Genomic DNA, 22,141 nt, shown 5'->3' with positions numbered 1-22,141 from the left:
TAAAATATAAGATAAAGAATTAAAAACAGGTAAAATAGTTATGCTAATTTGATGATTGATTCAAAAAATTTGAAAGTTCTCTAAGTTACTGGTGAGAAAAATTACCGATATTATAGATATATCAAAAATACCGTACCACAATTTATTAAAAATGTTAATTTTTTCGATATGCCGAAGAAATGTAAGGTATGGTACCGATACCAAAATTATTATTACAGTAAAGACACAAGATTTTCAAAATTTTGATATATCCATATATATTAAAATAAAATTTATAAATTAAAAAGTATATATTATATAATATTTATAAGAAAATAAATATATTTTAATTATATTAATTTAATTACGTCAACCTAATTTAAAAAATTAAAATATAATTATACTATATTTAATATATATAATTTAGATATTCTATTTTACAATATATAATAAAGTCTAATATGCTGTGAAGTTTATCTCAAATACAAAATACCATTTGAAATTATTATTTTATTCTGAATTGTATGATCAATTTATAAAAAAAAAAAATTAAAAATTTGCGTACAAATACGTTTGAAGGCCGTTTTGAATTCACTTATTTTCGACTCCACTTTAATTAATTTGAAAATTATATTTATTCTTATTTTTTGTTAACTCTATTTCCTGTAACTAAATTTAATTCTTAGCCTTAGTTAGTTTTAAGAATATTAGATTTTAAAAAGAATATTTTATTTTATGATAAATATCTTTAATTTTTAATTGTGTAATGTTTATGTAGCAAACATATTAAATTATTTTTTATTTAAGTTAATATATTTTTTTGGTATCAAAGAAATAATATTAATATAATATCGAAATTAAAGTATACCGAAATTGTAAGATAAATGTATAACTCTTTTATAATGAAACTTTTGATAAAGTATAATGTATATTTATTAAGATATATGGTATCGATCACCAAACTTTAAGAGTCTATTTTGTAGTAGTTGATCACCAAATTTTAAGAGTCTATTTTGTAGTAGTAATAGTTACTTATCTATATACAAAGTTAATGTGTCAAGTAGACAAGATCTCTAGCTAGAAATTGACATACAAATTTTATTTAATAAATAATAATATATTTTTAATTTACTTTTTCAAAATAACAATCTTTATAAAGTAAAATATTGAAAATCATGGTACAAAATATTCACTTGGAGTTACATATTCCCACATATCTTTTATCCTTTTTCTCAAGGGAGGGGTAAAAGTGTAACTGTTTTTAATGATGGTTTTACCTATGTGAGAGAATGGAGAGATGGGATATATGGAGTAGATATCCAATCCTCAAAAGATTGGTTAAATCACTTGAAAAGGAGTTAATAAAAAATAATATTAAAATATTCATCGATAAGCTTTCTTAACCATAAAGCATTCTGCCTGTCATATTTTCCTCACGTTTGTAGTAATTTCAAAGTAGACATTTTATCATTGTAATGTAAAATTTGAACTTCTATCTATAATAACCCATTTAATAGCAAAGCCTCCTTAAAATTGAGTTGTGAGTTTGGTTTATAAAATATTTTGAGTGTTAATTGAGTGTGTAACGACATCTTCATCGGGCACGTAAAACCCATTATGTGGGTCATTTTCTCCTCTAACAGCCGACAAAAGAAATTTCATTATGTGATTGGGTCCTCCCTCTCCCCTTTCCGCAAGCCAACGCAAATATGCGTATGGACGGTTCATTATCACTATTCTTATATTTTTTTTAATAACTTTTAATTTCTTTACATGTAAATTAATCTTTTAAAATATTTTCTTTAATTTTAAGATAAAAAATTATAATGTTTTTTAAATGTATAATTAAATTATTAAATTTATTATACTTAAATTTTATCTAATTTATTTTATATTTATGTGTACGGGTACAAGTATTTTTTATTAATAATGTTTGTTTTAATATAATATGTCGGTTTATTTAAATGTATTATTGAATTATTTTATTGTTTATAAATTATTGATATATAAATAATTTTATTTTAATTTTATTAAATGAATGAGAAAAGATTGGAGTTAAATATGTAAAGTTAATAAATATATAGATAATATTAATAAGGTTAAAAAGTTAGTGTAAAAAATTAATATTTTAAGAAAATTCTTTTAAGTTTAAAAATGAATTTTTTGATTAGAGATGAATTACTTTACTGCATTTTGAGTTTGAGAATGAATTTGTGGGTTAAAGATGGTAGGTTCAATTGTTCAAATTAGTTTGAATACTTTCGTAATTAATATAGAAAACCTTCTCCAGTTAGATATATATTACTAGTCCTGAATATGTTTGTCAACCAAAAATAAATAAATTTTAAAAATGAATAAAATGTTATAGTTATATCAGACTATAATATATTCATTTTCTTATATCAAAATTCTATCTATGACCTCTTAATTAACTAATAATATATTTTTTAGTATATAACTATTGGACTAATCGAATATTTTTATTCAATATTCAAACAATCGTGGTTAAAATTGAGAGTTTATATAAAATCGTTAAAACGCTTATAAACTCGAAAAACAAAATCGAATCATAAATTCGCTCTAAGAATGTATAAGTATAAAAATTATAATAATTATTTGTATATACAAATAAATTCATACAAGTTTGTTTTAAAAAATAAATATAATATATAAAAATTATTTGTATATAAAATCAAAAAAGAATATTTTAAAAAACTTAATATTTAAAATATTAATATATATATATAATTAAATGGCTAATTATTATTTGAAACTCAAATTTGAGTCATTTTTGTTAAATTAGAGTTATTTAAATTAAAAATAATAAGAAAAAAATGAAAATAATTAGAAAGAATAATATCTTCAATCTATGTTTAAACAAAGGAAGAGGAAGAATTAGGTGAAATCACATGATATTAATGAGTTTGACAAGTTAACTTTATTAACAATTTCATTAAGATTTTCTTTCCATTCGAGTTTCTTCAACTCAACTCATGAATCAGGATCCTATAAGTTAACTTTGGGAACTCGAAAGAATACAAACCATTCTAAATTAAATGTTTATTTGGTCTTACTAAAAACTTATCAATATTAAATATTTTTAGTTATATTATCCAATAGTTATCTATATTTCTTTTCTTACTGACTCAAAAAATGATTAAATAACACAAGATCAACCATTATATTTCGTCCACGTTCTTGATTAAAAATTGTCTTATCTCTAATTTAACGGGTAGTTGACCGTGGATGTGACGTAAATAATATTTGTGTCTCCTGCTTCAAACTTTGTTTCGGTTTACTATAAGACCAACTAAATTTATAAATCACCAATATATTTATTTATTTAAAAAAAAATTAAATTACATAAAAAAAATATTTATAGAAAATTTCTGAAGATTTTTTTTTTATCTTTATAATGGTGCCTCGCAAAAATTAATGAGATTAGTAAAATAATTTCATAAAATTCATTGCACGGAATGATAAATGTATCATCCAATAGAATCGCGTCATTGTCATAACTAAAATATTCAACTGGGGGTAGAGAAATAGGGTAGAATACTTTTTTATCTTATCAAGAAATATATATTATGTATATATTTTTTTTTTCATGAAAGAGAAGAATGTTGGGATGCTGAAAAAGCGGCATATATAATAAAGCCACACCGACACATTATTATGTATTTCATAACCCATACCATACCGTTGGATTCATCTTTAACAGCTAGCACATTTTTGTAACAAATTTTTTTTTATATTTTAATTAATATAATGTCTATATGAATTAACATTTTTGTTACTTATTTAAAGAGAGATTATGAGGTTTATGCCTTGGTTAAATCGATCGATGTGTCTACCAAAGCCTTTTTTCTTGGGATTTTATTTATTTTTATCAATTCTCCAATCTGAATATTAATAATTTGAACGGATGAACTTATTATATAGACATGGATCACATTCTCTTAGGTGACTCTTTTATCGAACATATTTATTGAGTTGTTTGAGATATTGTGGGATCTTCTAGGGTCAACTCACCATGCCTCTTCATCATGACTTTAGATGAAGATCGTCTTATTGTTTAAAAGTTTCACCTGTTTTGATTTTGGGTTATTTGAGAGAGAATAAACAAAAGTGTAATTAGATATTCAAAGTTTCAACGAGACGATCGAGAGTCGAACGATATCGGTTTTGGATCGAATCACGAGTGATGAATCCTCGTTAATTTCTCTACAATCTAATTAGTCTAAATATTTGTTTGAACTTCTCTCAAATACTCGTTTGAATATTCTACTTCGATGAGACTTTTTTCTTATCATCGTGTTTGTATTCCACCACCATTAAGGGTGACTACTTTGTAATAATGAACCTTAGGATACTAGAGAAGATTTTGGTGTAACTCAATACAATATAGTGAATGTGTTTCTAGAGATCTACGAGTCTCGTGGTTTTATCCTTGTTGGATTTTCCATGCTAAAACTGATCTATCCTTTGTGTACTTAATTTTACCGCTTACATCTCGTTTAATTTTCGTGATTATCTCATTAAAAGAATAGTTATATGCAATTTTTATTTGGTGGTTTTCAACCATTTTTTTTCAGAATGGATCACCAAGATAATTCCATTTATATCATGTATACTTTTGTTAGATATTTAGATATTTTGTACAAAAATAATTGAGTCACATTTTAAATAAATTCAACTTTTTTACAAATTTTATAATTAATTTTCATTCTTCAATCGATCGAGCTTTTAGTCTTAGGTATTGACACAACATGATTGAAAGTTTGGTGTGAAATGCCCAAATAAAACAACTCATTTTTACATTGCCTTTTCTCCATATATCCTAGTGCTTTCTTTGTTTCCTTCACAATCCAATCAGATTGATTTCACTGCAAGAGCTTAGGACCATTGTGGTCACCATGCACTTGTACATTTTCTCCAGATTGTATATGACTTACACTATGATAATTTTTACTACACTTATAATAACTCTTTGAAAATTAAGAAATAAGCAATTCGGTTTGATCCATTTATTTACTTACAAATTCAATTTGACATCAGTTTACTAAATTTTAAAGCGTGTTTGTTGGTTTATTCGGGAGGAGAGTTTGACCAAAATGATGCAAAAGATTTTGAATATGCGAGAGAACCATAATTTTTCACCTCACTAAGATAACTCAAGTGATAAGAGTAATTCCTAAGACATCAAAAGTTAAAAGTTACGAGTTGGATTCTCACTTAAAACACTTTAAATATAAGTGGGAGTCATGGTTGTACTAGTTCCTACGTTAAAAACAAATTAACTAATATTTTTTATATAATTAATTGTTTAAGCAAACAAGATTAAAACATAAGAAAAAAACTAAAACTAAAACAAATAATAATAATAAAAACCATAAGCAAGAACAAATATCTATACAAAACAATGTAAAAAGTCAGAAAAAAAATCAGAAAAAAAAGCACTATATATCAAGCATGTTGAGCAACTAAAACATAAATAACTTCAGAATTCTGATAAAATTTTGAATATTTAAAATTTCACATTTTCAAATAAATTGGGCCCAAATAACACATCCTCAATGTGAAGTTCATGATTAACATTTTTATCAAATATTATCTTCTTATCTTTCTCGAGTCAGATACTTGTAAAAGAAAAAAAATTAAACTAAAAAAGGAAAAGTGTAAAGTGAAAAGATGAAAATAAAAGAAATGAAATATATATTAAAAAAAATGATTTTCTCTAATTTGTTAGGAAAAAAAAATAACTATTTAAGATTTCATACTAAAATATTCTTATTCTATATTTACTTAACCTTAGTTACTACGATTCACCCGAGTTAAAACTCCATTTTAATTAGAAAGTCTGAGGACTTATGCTATACAAAACTATGTCAATTTCAATACACTTATAATTTTGATATTTTTTCTATCGATTAAATCTAGGTATGAAACAAACAATTTTAAATGTGTCTCTTCCTAAATTAATTTTTCATCATAAATATGTCAAATGTGTCTGAATCCACAATTTTATGGACATTCAAACAAATTTCGGTTTGGAGGCGTTTAGTGGCATAAGGTTGCAACAATAAATATTGGGGTAGAGAACGTCTCGTCTTAAAGAAAATGAGAAAGAAAATCAAAGACAGAAGACAACTCTAAAAGTTGAGCTTAGGATAAGTCTGATGTACAGATTTTAAGGATATTATTCGAGAATACTCTAAGAAGAAAATGAGAAAAAAAATCAAAGACAGAAGACAACTCTAAAAGTTGAGCTTAGGATAAGTCTGATGTACAGATTTTAAGGATATTATTCGAGAATACTCTAAGAAGGTGGAGAAAGTGTAAATACTAAAACCGTGACTCTTGAGGATGGGTTATGCAAATATTTGGATTGAAAAACCTTCATTTTTTCTTTTTTTTTCTTAATGGTTAAATGTTTCTTTTGTTTTATCTTAGAGTTTGTTTTTTTAGATAACTTATAATCAAATATGTAATATAACTTATACTATTTTTTACAAGTTTTTACCATTTTTTATGGTAATAAAAAAATGAACTAAGGAAATTTGTTGTATCATCTCATAAAAAAACAAAATCCGAGTGCTTGAAAATAAGGCAATGACCATTTTCTTTTATATGTTATAAAGAAGTACTTTGTAGTCTCACAATACTTAAAATAACTCAAATTTGTAATTTAATTATGGTGTCTTGTTGTTTAAGCATTATTAAACAGGAATGTGGGAGCTCCATCACTTTAACAACTTGTACATTATTTAATTGCAAGAGTTGATTAGATTATAAATTATAAATCTTATTCCAAAGTACATTAATCATTCATTCCCATAAGTTTGACAAAGATAGGGCACCTATATATTCTTAAAATGTCTAACATTTTTATGAAGATTTACAATTAAATTTTATGGGAGTGGTTATCTTTTTCATCTCTTTTTGGTTACACCACCTACTAAAGGAGAGCATTATTATTTGTTCATTTGGATGTATGCCTTTTGTTTTCTTTTTCAATATTCATTTATATGAAATCTTTATTTATACAAAATATTTTTTATGTCGTACAAAAAAAATGAAGAAAATGTTTTCTTCCGACTTCCCATTTGATGATCACTAAGAATGAGGAGGATGCAAATGAAATCAAACAAAATCAAATCCAATTAAAAGGCGCAATGTAGGATGAGACATGTGAAATCCAACTTTGTTGGAGGTTGATATGATAGTTATTTTATTATGAAAAAAAAAATTCAATATTATAGACAAAATGTTGATGATATATGATAGGATAAATTTATAATAGAGGAGTGATATAAGGAGGGAACTTGGAAGAGAAAAATGAGGAAAGAATGACTACGTCACTACATAACTGACAATAAAATGATAAAGTGTGAGGAGAGAAAAAGAGAAAAAAAAATTTGTTATTTTTTCAAATAATTAGATTGCACAATGTGCTCTCTCCCAATCATTTCTCTTTATAATATAATCTATTATTAGATTAGTTTATTTTAAGTTAGAATACTTCATACAAAATCAATTATAAGGAAGATAGAATGGCTTTATTATGTAATAATTATAATTATAATTATAATTATTTGGTATTTAGTAAGAAATAGAATAAGAAAATGGACAAGGGAACCCTCAATATAGGGACCACACCAACCTCTCCCTCTTTCCTCTCCCACCTCTCATTTCCTCTTTTCCTTTTTTAATTTTGTTACTATTTTTATTTATTTTTACAAATAGTTTCTCATTAGAATTTTGAAAAATATAGTATTTTATTTTTACAAACTGATTAGAAATTAAAATGGCATATAACAAACTACAAATAATTGAATGAAAAACAAAACAAAAATACAAAAGAAAAGAAAAAAAAAACAAACAAAATGTGCAAACATAAAGTTCAAAAGTGTGACAATTAAAGATAAATGAAAGTAAAGTTATTATAATGGACACCATAATATCATTGGGCAAGCCCAAATTTGCTTTGAAAAACTTTATCTACCAAATAATTATCAAAATTATAATCCATTTCTTCGCAACAAAGATCTTCCTACATTTTTCAATTTAAGACTATCAAAAATCAATAATAGTCAAACTAAAGACATTTAGATCCACTAAATACTATAGTAATAAGTTACAACATATTTCAATTTGACACCACAAAATGACAAGATTAACCATGGATCCCTTCCATTAATTTTTTTTGATTATGGTATGTATGCATGTGCCTTAAGACGGCTGTCTATCAACACATAAAATGTTATTATTAGTGTTGAGTTTTAATATTGACATAAACAAGTTCATACAAGTTCATGTGTATTTCAGTTTCATGGGTTTTAAGGACTCACAATAATAATGTTCCTTAGTCTAACACCCAACTTCATCACAATTCACAACTTTCTTTTATTTATTCATGTGTTATTGGGTCATAATCAAATAAATTACAATGACCCAAGATTAAATCCAATTGAAAATAAATCGAGACCATTCTCTCCAGTCTCCACAGCCATAAAGTTTAAAAGGTTTTCTTTTTGGGCTCAAAAGACATTTGCATCATATTTAACCCATTTAAAATCCTGAGTTTGCTATGTTAAATTTTTTGGAAAGGTGGAACTTTTTAAGATCCCTTTTAAATAAAAGCTCAAATAGATTAATTTGACTTGTGTTTTTAATTGAGTTTCCTAGATAACCTAGATACACATTCCAAGCTCAATAAAAAAATTCTATAAAAAATGGATAAAACTTAATCGTTAGCTCGGTGGTAGCTAGAACATTAAGAATCATGTCAATAAGGTGTAGTTTCAAACTTGTATGATTATTCTATAAAAGAAATTTGCAAACTTCGGAATAAAATATAAAAAATAAAATGTGTCAATTAACCAGCCTTTTAGAGGAGGCAGCTAACAATAAGCCCAATTAAAAAAAGTCATTGAACATATCAAACTCTTGAATTATATGAATCTTACTTTTATTATCCTAGCACTTTATGACATTTCCACTATAAAAGTGTCCAATTCCATAAAGTATATTGTTTATGGAACTACTATCAAGATTATTTGGACCATATTTACGAGTATCGTCCCAATGTTCATTGCTTGAAAAGTGAAATAAGGGGCGTGTTAGCTAGGTCATTTTCTTACAGGGGTGCAAACTAAGTTCATTCTTATTCTAATTGGTTATGTCAATTGGATCGATTATGTGTTGAGCGATACTAACATGAACATGTCCGGTTTATTAATCCGTGTCAAAATCTTTAACATAAACTTTATATGTTTATTTGTAATTGACTTGACTCAGTTCGGACCTAACCTAATTTAACCCGATGTAATTAATATTACATCTTTATTTCAGCTTAAAATAACATCAACACAAAAGAAATCAAGTTAAACGGGTTAGCGAGTCTAGTTTGAATTATTTCAGGTCAATCATTTTTGACCTGTTTATTAATCAGGTTAAATGGGTTAACCTGATTTCGACCCGAACCCAAAAATACATTATATAAATCTGTGTTTTTCGTGTTTGGTTTGGATTATGTTTTTGTATCGAGTCAGAAATTGTCAGTCCTAATTATCATGTACGTACATTTTCTCGCTAAATCCAAAATTTCTATGTTGTTACGTAACATATATTGCACCATTGCTATTTTTTATTTTTTGATGCGTTTTCCTTAGATTATAAGTTATGTTAGATAAGATTTAAGATTCAGAAAAAACAAATATGAACTCTGCCTTTTTAGTAGGTTAGTTGGCTGATTTTTTTTCCAATTGTGTAATCAGATGTATACTTTTCACGAGAGGTCCCCGGTCTTGTGGTGTACAAGTGTGCTCATAGTGACCTCTCCTAGCTACAAGTAGTTAGGTCCAACCTTCTCTTGCAATTATTTTAAGGAACAATATTATTCATACTTCGTGACTTAGTCACACACTTGTAACTTATGTGGTCCTCTAACTGTATGTAAACACGCATTGTTGTCTTGAATAATCATTTGATCAAGATGGGCATGCATACACACCTTTTTCATTTCTTAACTTTTCGTCTCGGAAATTTAAGTCTTTGCCTCATAATCCTCGAGATATTATGGAAGCTGGTGAGTGAATAAAGCATGGATAGGTGATAACGATGACATTAGTGCTCTTATGATTCAACCTTAGTAGACCATTCCCCAGACTTAGATTGTGTGAGGAATAGGGACATTTGCATGATAATTGTTTTCCTTTTAACATGACATATCATTTGATGTTTGTTCAAGGCCGGCCGAAGTATGGGGCATGTGTGGACAAAAAAATTGTTCTTCTATTTTATTTAACTTGAAATTTTTTCTTATGTTATATTGCAAAGAATAATAATTTTATATTATATTTAGTATAAATAGTTTAGTTTCGTTGGTTAAATAATATAATACTTTTAAGAGGTCTTATGTTTAAACCTTGTTTAGGGGCCTAAGATTGAGGGGCTATAGGCGGTTGCATTGGTTGTCTTATCCTAAGGCCGATCCTGAGTTTGTTGCACTTAGACGCATGACATTTGTGGTGAAGTCGAATGTTATTAAATTTTGTTATTTATTAAATATAAGAAATCAAGAATATTAAAAAAATACATAATATTATATATCGAAAATGATATCAAGAGACGAGTAGAATAAAAGTAAAACACTTATGAATTCAAAAAGAATAAAAAAGTTTTTTCCAAACTTGAGCCAGATATAGTAACAATGTTAATTATTTAATTAAGGATCATCTTATTGTGAATTATTATTTATAGAGATTATGAAGTGTAAAGGAAATTAGAAAAAAAAAATTATAATTAATCTATAACATTGTTTAAATATTATTTAACCAAATAAAACTAAGATTTACACTATAATTGAATCATTATAAAAAAAAAATTATATATATTCAATTTTAATTTTTTTTCAAAATCCTAATAAAATAATGTATTTATCATCTTAGCGTTCGTAACAACTGCTATTGGCATTTTTGTCTTCTTCCAGATACCGGTTTAATTAGGATGCCAGATAGTTGTCACAATCACGGGTAACCTATTTTGTTTGAAAAATAAATACATTATGAGAAAGGATAGTATAATCTCTTTGTTATTCATTTCAATTTAGAATTATTTTATGATAAATTATATTATTGTTGTGACCGTGTGAAGGTAAAATTAGAAAAGATGAAACAAAATAGCTCAATTTTGTAAGCAGGCCAAAAATGATGGTTTGGTCCTAAAACAAAAGACAACATATGAAACTAGCAACATCTAAAATTAAAAGGCTAATCTTAACAACAAAGTGGGAGCGAAAAGTAATTCTGATTATGTATTGAAAAACCCAGCCAAGAAATTCCTAAGCGAAGAAAGAACGATTATTTCCAAAATCATTGAGCACTACCGAAAAAGAACAAAATAAGTACTCAAATCATCACATTTGAATTGATTGAGCCTCCCATCTAACCAATTTTTCATGATTAGGAATCTCACTCAACGTCTTATTTATCTTCTCACGTTGAAAGATAATGTAATGATTTCTTATTGGTTCGTTTAAGAGTTGTTTCATGATGTCTCTATCTAAATTTATAAGTATTTTCTATTAGTCTTTCTCTTCTTGGTCTTTCATTCATATTGCATGTTAACTAGCAATATGTCAATTCTTAATTACCCGTCAACTCAATGCAATCTTACAATTTGGCCCGAAGGATTGTCTTGCCAACATATGACAATGTTGTCATCAGTAAATGCCTTTTTGATAAAATTTGTTGTGTATCATCCTTTTCTTCATTCATGGCCAATGATACCTTTTCACCAATGTCATTTTCCTCCCAAACATTAGAAGAAATTTCAATGGTCCCATGACAATTCTCCCTTGACAGTGTGCCTTTTTGATGACACATTTCCACCTCGAGTTGCAATTCCTCTTGAATCACTACTTGTGTCTTCATTGTGTGTGTTCGAGCTTTGTGAAACTTCTAATCTTGACTTAGAATAATATTATCTCCACCTTCTTATAGTCAAACTCTATACCTTTTGACATTCTCTAAAAATTCAATAAATAAAATTTTATTTGTCCTTCGATCCAACTTTCCTTGCATTACCATGAGTTAACATTCTTGTAACAAGAACTCCTTTTTATCCAATTATTGCAAGTCTTTGAGGCCAAGCCTCAGATGATAGAACCTTGATTTATTGAGTGACCTCGAAGATAATAACTAAACATACTTTTGAGTTACCTTATAGAGAATACACATTATTTTTATTTACTCTTTTCAATGTTTTCATAACAACTAAAGTACGCTACTCACCAGCAATGGTTCATCTCTTCCCTTCCAAGCTTAACATTTTCATGTATGCTTCTTGAGTTTTAGGCAGTCTTTTCTGAAGTGTCCTTCCTCTTAATACCGAAAACACTTCACCTTTTCTTTAGTCTTTAGCATAGACTTAGAACTCTTACTGTTTTGCCTTCATTCTCATGATGTTGTTACCTCTTGCAAATATGTCTTATCCATTGTCTTCTTGTATACAATATGCCCTCTTGATTTGTTCATTGGACATCAAGTAACTCGTACTTCTTCCACCTCAAAATCGGTAGTCATTCATACCATCAAGAACTACAACTTGGAAATCTTTTGGAAACCTCCCTAGAACTTATTAAAAACCCTCAAAGGATCATTCAAGCTCTTCAACTTCCTCTCCTCTCAAACAGCCTCACTCTGATACCACTGGTCGGGATACTAAAAAATGAAGTATCCCTTAATTCAAGAACAATAATAGCATCGAACAATTGTAGAAATGAAAAAAATAACCTAAAGAATGCAAATACAAGATTTATAGTAGTTCGGTCAAAATAGGCCTACATCCACTTTCGAAGCACACAAAAGACTCTTAGCTTTATTATCAAGATTATGTTGGTAATCTTATCTCATAAAAATTACACATAAATAATATATGAAAACAATACAATGATAATAAAATAGATACAATAGATTTTTTAAGAGATGAAGAAAAATCTTCTCGTTTGCTCCGAGGCATGTGGAATCACAGTTCCCTTAAAATAGTTTCACCGTCTCCCGTTTGTGTTGGAGAGTTTCGTCGGTGGCTGCTTCCCAGGGTACAACAGAATCTGCAATGATTTAGCACAGAAAAACCACTACAACAGTGAACTAGACAAAAGTACCTGAATCACAATCACCGGGTTTTGCACAAAAATGGTCGAATCAAGAAACTCGAAGAACACTCACAAGAACAAGGAAAGACTTTAGAATTCTAGAGTGAGAAGTGATAAGATAATGTGTGGAGAGGAATCAAGGTGAGGGGATATTTATAGTTGAAAATTAAACTCATAATCAAGTCATTAATCCAATGACCACTAATCCATCATCCATTCATCCAACGGTTATCCTTGCTTGCCTTTTCATTATCTTTGCAAGCTACATCCAATAATAAGTATTTTGTAGTTACAATAGTAATTAACACCATTTGTTAATTGCCTCATTCAAGGCATTAATGTTAATTGTAACAATTAACAAATTTAATTCACAATGAATTTGATGTGAATTTCATTTGGATAAAATTTCACCTTAATTCACATTTGAATTTCATGTGAATTTCATTTGGGTTAATTTCACCTTAATTTCACTTTTGTAGTTACAATAGCAATTAACACCATTTATTAATTGCCTCATTCAAGGCGTTAATGTTAATTGTAACAATTAACAAATTTAATTCACAATGAATTTGATGTGAATTTCATTTGGATAAAATTTCACCTTAATTCACATTTGAATTTCATGTGAATTTCATTTGGATTAATTTCACTTTAATTCACATTTGAATTTCATGTGAATTTCATTTGGATTAATTTCACTTTAATTCACATTTGAGTTTCATGTGAATTTCATTTGAATTAATTTCACACTTAATACACATTTGAATTTGGTGTGAATTTCATTAGCCCAAATATCATTTCCATTTAATTAATGAAATTAGTTTAATTTCAACAGATTATTATATGAGTATTAAAATAATTCTCTCATAATGAAAGCTCGCACACAGCTCACTAAAAAACGACGCTTTCAAGACAGAGACTTGGCTTTCTAAAGTGTCCGACTACACATTTAAATAAGCCCTAATTATGTCAAATATCAATATCTTTTCCAAAACTCTCAAAGAGAGCTTCCAAAATAATTTTGCCATATTTCCTAATTGTATGTCCATAACAAAAGATCTAATTTCCTTTTTTGATAATCTAATTTTCTAATATCAAGATTATACACCAAAAGATATAGTCTCTTTTTGTGGAATATATATCATTTCATTGCACCAAGATTGTGTACTATGATTATACATATTTATAATATTGTAAATCTATTCATAACACTCCACCTTGATTTACAAGATATCTCCATATTGTCTTCCATTATTTGTTTTGTCAATAAACAAAGTCTTCATAGCTTCCAAATCTATGAACTACCAGCAAATTAGCAACATTGTCACCTTATTGATAATAACTTCTCTTTGCTCGATTATGCTCCTCTTGATGTACAACCCCATATTGAACTTTAGCGTGGAAAACTCTTTCGACAATAGTAAAAATCACGGGACTCTTAGACCACTTAAATCATCCACTATATCACATATAATGGGTTACATAATGTTTTTATAAATTAATATTTACAATCTAACGGATTACATAAACCTTCAAAAAATATCATAATCATCAAAGATGGTACATACAAATAAAATGTATCTTCACCAATGATGAAAATACCCAAACCTATATATCTAAGGAGCGAAGAGAAAATAGTTGAAGAAACATATAATTTCTTCTTAACACATGCCTTCGTCTTGATTCGTCTCCCTCTTTTTATCTTCTTCATTTTCAAAATTAGATATCTATCAAAAACTGAGGGCACCCAAAAACGAACTTTCATCGCCTACTTTTTCAAAATAAGATACTAATCGAAAGCTGATAAGACCCAATATGAACTTCCATCGTCTACTTCTTTAAAATCAGATATTTATCGAAACCCTAGGACATCTAAGACAAACATCCATCGTCTACTTCCTCAAAATAAGATATTGGTCGAAGCTGGGAAGACCCAAGACGAACTTTTATCGTCCACTTTTTCAAAATCAGATATCTGTCGAAAACTAAGGACACCCAAAACGAACATTCATCGTCTACTTCCTCAAAGTTAGATACTAATCGAAATCCAAGAATACCCAAAATGAATTTTTATCGTCTTCTCAGCTTTCGATTAATATCTTACTTTGAGGAAGTAGATAATGGATGTTCGTCTAGGGTGTCCTCTGTTTTCGATAGATATTTGATTTTGAAAAAGTAGACGATGGAAGTTTGTCTTGGATTTTCTCGACTTCGATCAATATCTTATTTTGAGGAATTAGATGATGAATGTTAATCTTGGGTGTCCTCGGTTTCGATAGATATCTGATTTTGAATAATTAGACAATGGAAGTTCGTTTTGGGTCTTCTCGACTTTCAATTAGTATCTTATTTTGAGGAAGTAGGCGATGAAAGTTCGTTTTGTGTGTCCTTAGTTTTCGATAGATATATAATTTTAAAAAGAAAGAAGATAGAGAGAGGGAGGCGAATCAAGACGAAGTCATGTGTTATGAAGAAAATATATGTTTCTTCAACTACTTTCTCTTCCCTCCTTAAATACCTATGATTATGTATTTCTATAATTTGTGAAGATACAATCCATATGTATGTACCATCTTTCATGATAATGTTATTCTTGAGGATTTAAGTAATATATTATATTGTAAATTCTAGAGATGAGAATAAGACAAAGAGAGAGACGAATCAAGACGAAGGCCGGTGTTAGGAAGAAAAATTAATTTTTCTTCAACTACTTTTTTTTCTCTTCTTAGATACCTAGGTTTAGGTATTTCCACAATTGGTGAAGATATATTTTATATGTATGTACCGTCTTTGATGATGATGATTTTTTTGAAAGTTTATGTAATCCGTTAGATTGTAAATCTTAATTTGCAAAAATATTGTGTAATTCATTATATGTGATACAATGAATGATTTAAGCGGTCTAAGGGTCCCGTGATTTTTACTTTGTCAAAGGGGTTTTCTACGCTAAAGTTTGATGTGGAGTTGTACATCGAGAGGAGCATAATCGAACAAAGAGAAGTCGTTATCAAGAATGTGACAATGTTGTTGATATGCTAGTAGTTCCTGGATTTGAGAGCTATGGAACTTTGCTTGTTGACAAAGCAAATAATGGAAGACAAAAGGGATATAACTTGTAAATCAAGGTGGAATGTTAAGAATGAATTTACAATATTATAAAAATGGTATATTCATTGTACATAATCTTGGTACAAGGAAGTGGTATATTCAACAAAAGAAAACTATATTTTTTGGTGTATAATCTTGATATTAGGAAATAAGATTATCACAAAAGAAAATTAGATCTTTTGTTATGGAAATACAATTAGGAAATATGGTAAAAATATTTTGGAAAGTCTTTTTTAAAGTTTTGAACAAGATATTAACCTAATTTGGGCTTATTTAGAGGTGCAGTCGGACACATTATAAAACCAAGTATTTGCCTTGAGAGCATTACTTCCTTTTGAGTTGTGTGTGAGCTTTAATTGTGAGAGAATTATTGTAATACTCCTATAACAATCTTGATAATAAAGTTGAGAGTCTTTTGTGTTTCGAAAGTGAATGTAGGTTTGTTTTGGCCGAACCACTATAAATCATGTGTATGCGTTTTTAGTTGTTTTCTTTCGTTTCCATAATTGTTCGGTGGTGTTATTATTCTTGCATTAAGAGATACTTCATATTCTAGTATCCCAACATCCCGATCCAATAAAGAATAGTTTATGATATCTTAACTAAAGCATATCAAAACCTTTTAGCAAATTGTTGAGATGAACAAGATACATATATTGAGATTTTCGGAGCTTGTTTAATTTCAAAAATTGAAAGGAGTCGGAGGTCAATAAGGGTGCATAGAGCTCTAGGTAAGGATGAAAATTTGGTGGTTCGAGCTCGGAAAAAATGACATCTCTCCCATCCCTAAAAACTCCTTGTTCTCGTCTCAATCCCCCAAACTTCTACCATTTTTGTCCCGATTTTTGACATGAATTTTTATTATATATCATCTTCGCTTTGATTGGTATGGGAATTTTTTGTGGTGCACCAAATATTTAAATAATTTTTTTTAATGATATAAATAAATATTTTTTATATTTACTTTGAATAACGAGAAAAATATTTTTTCTTAACTCTTAATTAATAAACTTAAAAAGAATATTTTGAAGAAAAAAAGAGTAGAGATGAAATATTTGTGTAAATATTTTTAGTTAAAAACTATTTTTTTGGGTAAATTGAGGCATTAGAGAAAATCATGATATTTTTTTGTATTAACGATGATTTCACTTAGTGCTTGTTTAATCTTTGATTATTAAGGTTTTTCTTGATTTTTTTTCCTAAAAAGTTCATGTTGATTAAATTTCTAAAAATTCAGTTTTTAACATTTTTTGTATTTAAATAGATAAAATGAGTGATTAAATGGGTGAAATGATGGCCGAAATTATGGTTGTGTTTTGGGATAAAAAATAGAAAAACCTAAAAAAAAAAAAATGACTTCATCAAACGAGCCCTTACTTAAGTTAGTTAGATGCAGATTTTTTATAGATGGAGCTCAAATGTAAATGAGACCAATTGCATTCTTTCATTTATATATTTTTTTACTCAAATATATTCCGATAACATGTCCGTTTACTATACATATTTGAACTCGAACTCTATCGAGTATCAACATTTATACTCAATCTCGGCTCGTTAATAATATGAGCTACTTAAGTTCGAACAAGAAAAACTTGAAAATTTATATTTTATTAATTTAATTAAATATCTTACTCGAAATTAATTTACTCCTTTATCTGGAACGTGGAAGATCGAGCAAGTGTAAAATCGATTTGTTTCTATAATTGTAAGAGAGAAAAGAGGAGAAGATGAATTTGAGGGAAGATGCTCAAATAGAGGTAGATGAATATGTTTATGATTTCTATTATATATATATATAATTAATATAAATGTTTATAATATTTACAAAACGAGCTATTCGCGAGTTACTCGAACTATAAATATAAAATTCGAACTCGAGTTTCATTAAAAAAAATTGAGCTGCACGAACTCGACTCAAGCTCGGTCAAATCGAGAATGAGTCGAACTTTGACCAATCTACTCACACACTAGTTTACCCTTTAAATAATCATCAATGACGCGTGTGTTGGAGCTATAATAATCTTGACCCTTAAAAATTAAGATTATATATAATAAAGTTGTTTATTTTGGGTTATGAAAAAAGAATTAGTTAAAGTGAAAATATTTAAAATCTATAAATATATTGTAAAAAAATGTTATTTATTTTTTAAAAGTAAAAAATACTATTTAGGATTATTTTCAAATAATAAAAAAGAAAAATGGCAAAGTTGAAACTTGAAAGTAGACTGTGTACCTTTTTCCTACAAATATGAACCCAATTACTTGGAGCTAAGAGACATCACGCATAAGGTGTTGGAGATGCTGGGGACAACCTTAACTTCCCAAGTTTCTTTTTAATAGCCCCTCCTCTTTATTCTCATAATTTATATTTAATTCGGAATACTTTTTAATTAAAAATGAATTGATTAGATTTTTTTATGAATATTACTTGAAGAAAATATGAATTGATTTGAAAAACACATAATAAACTCATATTATTTAGTCAAATATTTTTATTATTTAAATATTTATTTGAGTGTAAATAAATGAATATTAATAACTCATAAAGTCAATAAATTATAAATGTATTAACAATTTTAAGTAATATAATAATTTAAACATTTGCACTTCAAAAACATATGAAAATGTACTAGAGAGTAATGGTTATACAAGATAATTTAATGAAATGATTCAATGAATTTTATATTTAATTATTTTTGTTATCTTAATATATAGGTTAAAATATGTGATAATTTTTAATTTATATAGTATCAAAAATTTTAATGTGATTTTTTAAATAATTTAACTAGTTAGATATTATTTTTATTTGGACAATATACTATTAATGTTTTTTTATTATTTGTTTGAATATTTTAATTTTAAATAATTAAATTGTAAAATGTTATAAGATAATTATATATTAATAAAATATATACTAAATTTAAAACACTAAATAATTCTTTTAGTTTAATATTAAAGTTAATTATATAATGATAGAGTAATTGTTATATATAATGTTAGAAATAATAAGGAATTGATTGGGGGGTATGAGATATTTTTTTATTTTTTTTTATCTAACACTGCAATTCTATAATTTTATGTTTTTTTAAAGATGATGGATCAACATTTTATTTTATTTTGTTATTTTTATTAATAGATTATATTCAATCATTGTAAAATTTATAACACACTATACTGAAGGGGTGTCATTAATGTGAGTTATGATAGTAATTTATATAAAAATAAACAAATTATAAAGTTTAAAAAGTAGTCAAAATAATATACTTCAACTTTTTTGAAAGTTTAATTATTAAATTATAACATTTTAAGTTAGGATGACATAACTCAAAGATCATATTAAATTCCTACATTAAAACAAAAATACAATTCATTCGTCTGAAGATTTTCGTGCGATCTACGCGAATAAAAATATAACTTTTTTTACTACTACTAATATTATTAAATATTTAAAATTAATAATAAATCATGAATAATATATTAAAATAAAGAATAAAACACTCTCATGTCACATTTTATTCACTTCGGTAAAACAACTTATATTCTCACATATGTCATCACATATTTTTTCCAAATGAACCTCTCATTTTGTGATCTTTCACTTTGGTAAATAAAATATTTGATTCGTATTTTTTAACATTTAGTATCGTGACCTTACACTTTGGTCAATCAAATATTTGATTCATATTTTTTAACCACTTTCAATTTATACTGACTTATTATTCATCGGCAAACTACATTTTAATCACACTTGGTTACAAGATTGTATTTGTTTTTGTTAGATTGTAAGTTTGAAACATACATATAACATTTTTAATTTTATTTTTAAGCGTTTTAAGTTTATGGGTGGGTCAACCCATAATCCGACTCAAGTATTCACTTACTCTTACATATATATCCAAATTAATCTCCTTCTTCTAGTCTAGCGACAATAATATGTGGATATCCTCAGCCACCTTGAGAGATCCTAGGTTAAAGTCCCCCGTTAGTCGGCAAGTTTTGCACCTAATTAAATGGTTAAGTGTGTTTGCGGATTATGTGCTTAATTAACCCTCTTGTGTCCACATTTTATATTCAAATTAATCACAATTCTCGACCCGATAATCTAAACACTTTAAAATTAAACATCATTATATATATATATATTAGTTAGTTAAAAAAGTTGAACTTTTATTGTTAAAATGTCTCGCGTTCATCAAATTTGGTGTTTAATTTAAAATATAAAATTTTATTAGCTTAGTTAGTTAAAGGGTTGTACTTGTTTTGTTAAGTTTCAAGTTCGAAATATACATATAGTATTTTTTATTTTATTTTTAACCGTTTTAAGTTTATAGGCGGGTCGGGTGAGCCCACAATATCTATTTACTCTATCATATATATCCAAATTAATCACATCTCTTGACCCGACAATCCGAACACTTTGAAATTAAGCATCATTATATATATATATATTAGTTAAAAAGTTGAACTTATATTGTTAAAATGTCCCGCATTCATCAAATTTGGTATTGAATTTAAAATATAAAGACTTATTAACCTAGTTGGTTAAGTAGTTGTACTTATTTTGTTAGGTTACAAGTTCGAAAAATACCTATAATATTTTTAATTTTATTTTTAACCGTTTTAAATTTATGGGTGGGTCAACTCATCACAATCCGACCTAAGTATCTATTTACTCTCACATATATATCCAAATTAACCACAACTCTCGACCCGACAATCCGAACACTTTGAAATTAAGCATCATTATATGTATATAGATTAGTTAGTTAAAAAGTTGAACTTATATTGTTAAAATATCCTGCGCTCATCAAATTTGGTGTTGAATTTAAAATATAAAGACTTATTAACCTAGTTGGTTAAAATGTTGTACTTGTTTTGTTATGTTGCAAGTTCGAAACATACATATAACATTTTTAATTTTATTTTTAACTGTTTTAAGTTTATGAGCGGTTAACTCAAAATCCGACCCAAATATCCATTTACTCTCACATAAATATCCAAATTAACCACAACTATCGACCCAACAATTTGGACACTTTGAAATCAAGCATTATTTTATATATATAGATAGATAAGTTAGTTCAAAAGTTGAACTTATTATACTGTTAAAATATCTTGCGCTAATTAAATTTGGTGTTGAATTTAAAATATAAAGTCTTATTAGCCAAGTTGGTTAAAGAGTAGTACTTGTTTTGTTATGTTGCAAGTTCAAAACATATATATATAACATTTTTATTTTTATTTTTAATCGTTTCAAATTTATGTGCGGGTCAACCCACAATCCAACTCAAGTATCCATTTACTCTCATATATATATATATATATATATATATATATATATCTAAATTAAACATAACTATCGACCCGATAATCCGAACACTTTGATTTCAAAACATCATATTATATATATATATATATATATATATTTTAAATTCTCTAAAAATAATTAAAATTAATTGTATTTAAAAACATAACAAATATAAAATTATTTTTAGTTGCATGTTAATTCTCTCATATTTACTATTATATATAAATATAAAGTCATATTATTTTTTAAAATTTTTTCTCATTATAATTAAACAAACTTCCTTCCTCTTTTATTTTATAATTCATCTAATTATTTTTATAATATTATTTTCAAACATCATAAAATAAAAATATGATTATATCTAAACTAATTAAAATAGAAAACAGAAATATATATATATATATATATATTACGATAACAGATTATAATTTAATATACTAGATAACAAATTATAATATTTATTTTAATTATTTTTATTTAATATATTAAATTATAAGGATATTATAGTCGAATATATTTGTTCAGATATTAATTTTAAATATTATCAAATTAATTAAAAGATTGAATACTTAAATTTAAAACGTTTT

Source organism: Impatiens glandulifera, chromosome 1 (assembly GCF_907164915.1).
Source record: "Impatiens glandulifera chromosome 1, dImpGla2.1, whole genome shotgun sequence".
Taxonomy (NCBI): Eukaryota; Viridiplantae; Streptophyta; class Magnoliopsida; order Ericales; family Balsaminaceae; genus Impatiens; species Impatiens glandulifera.
This window is presented reverse-complemented; position numbering follows the sequence as displayed.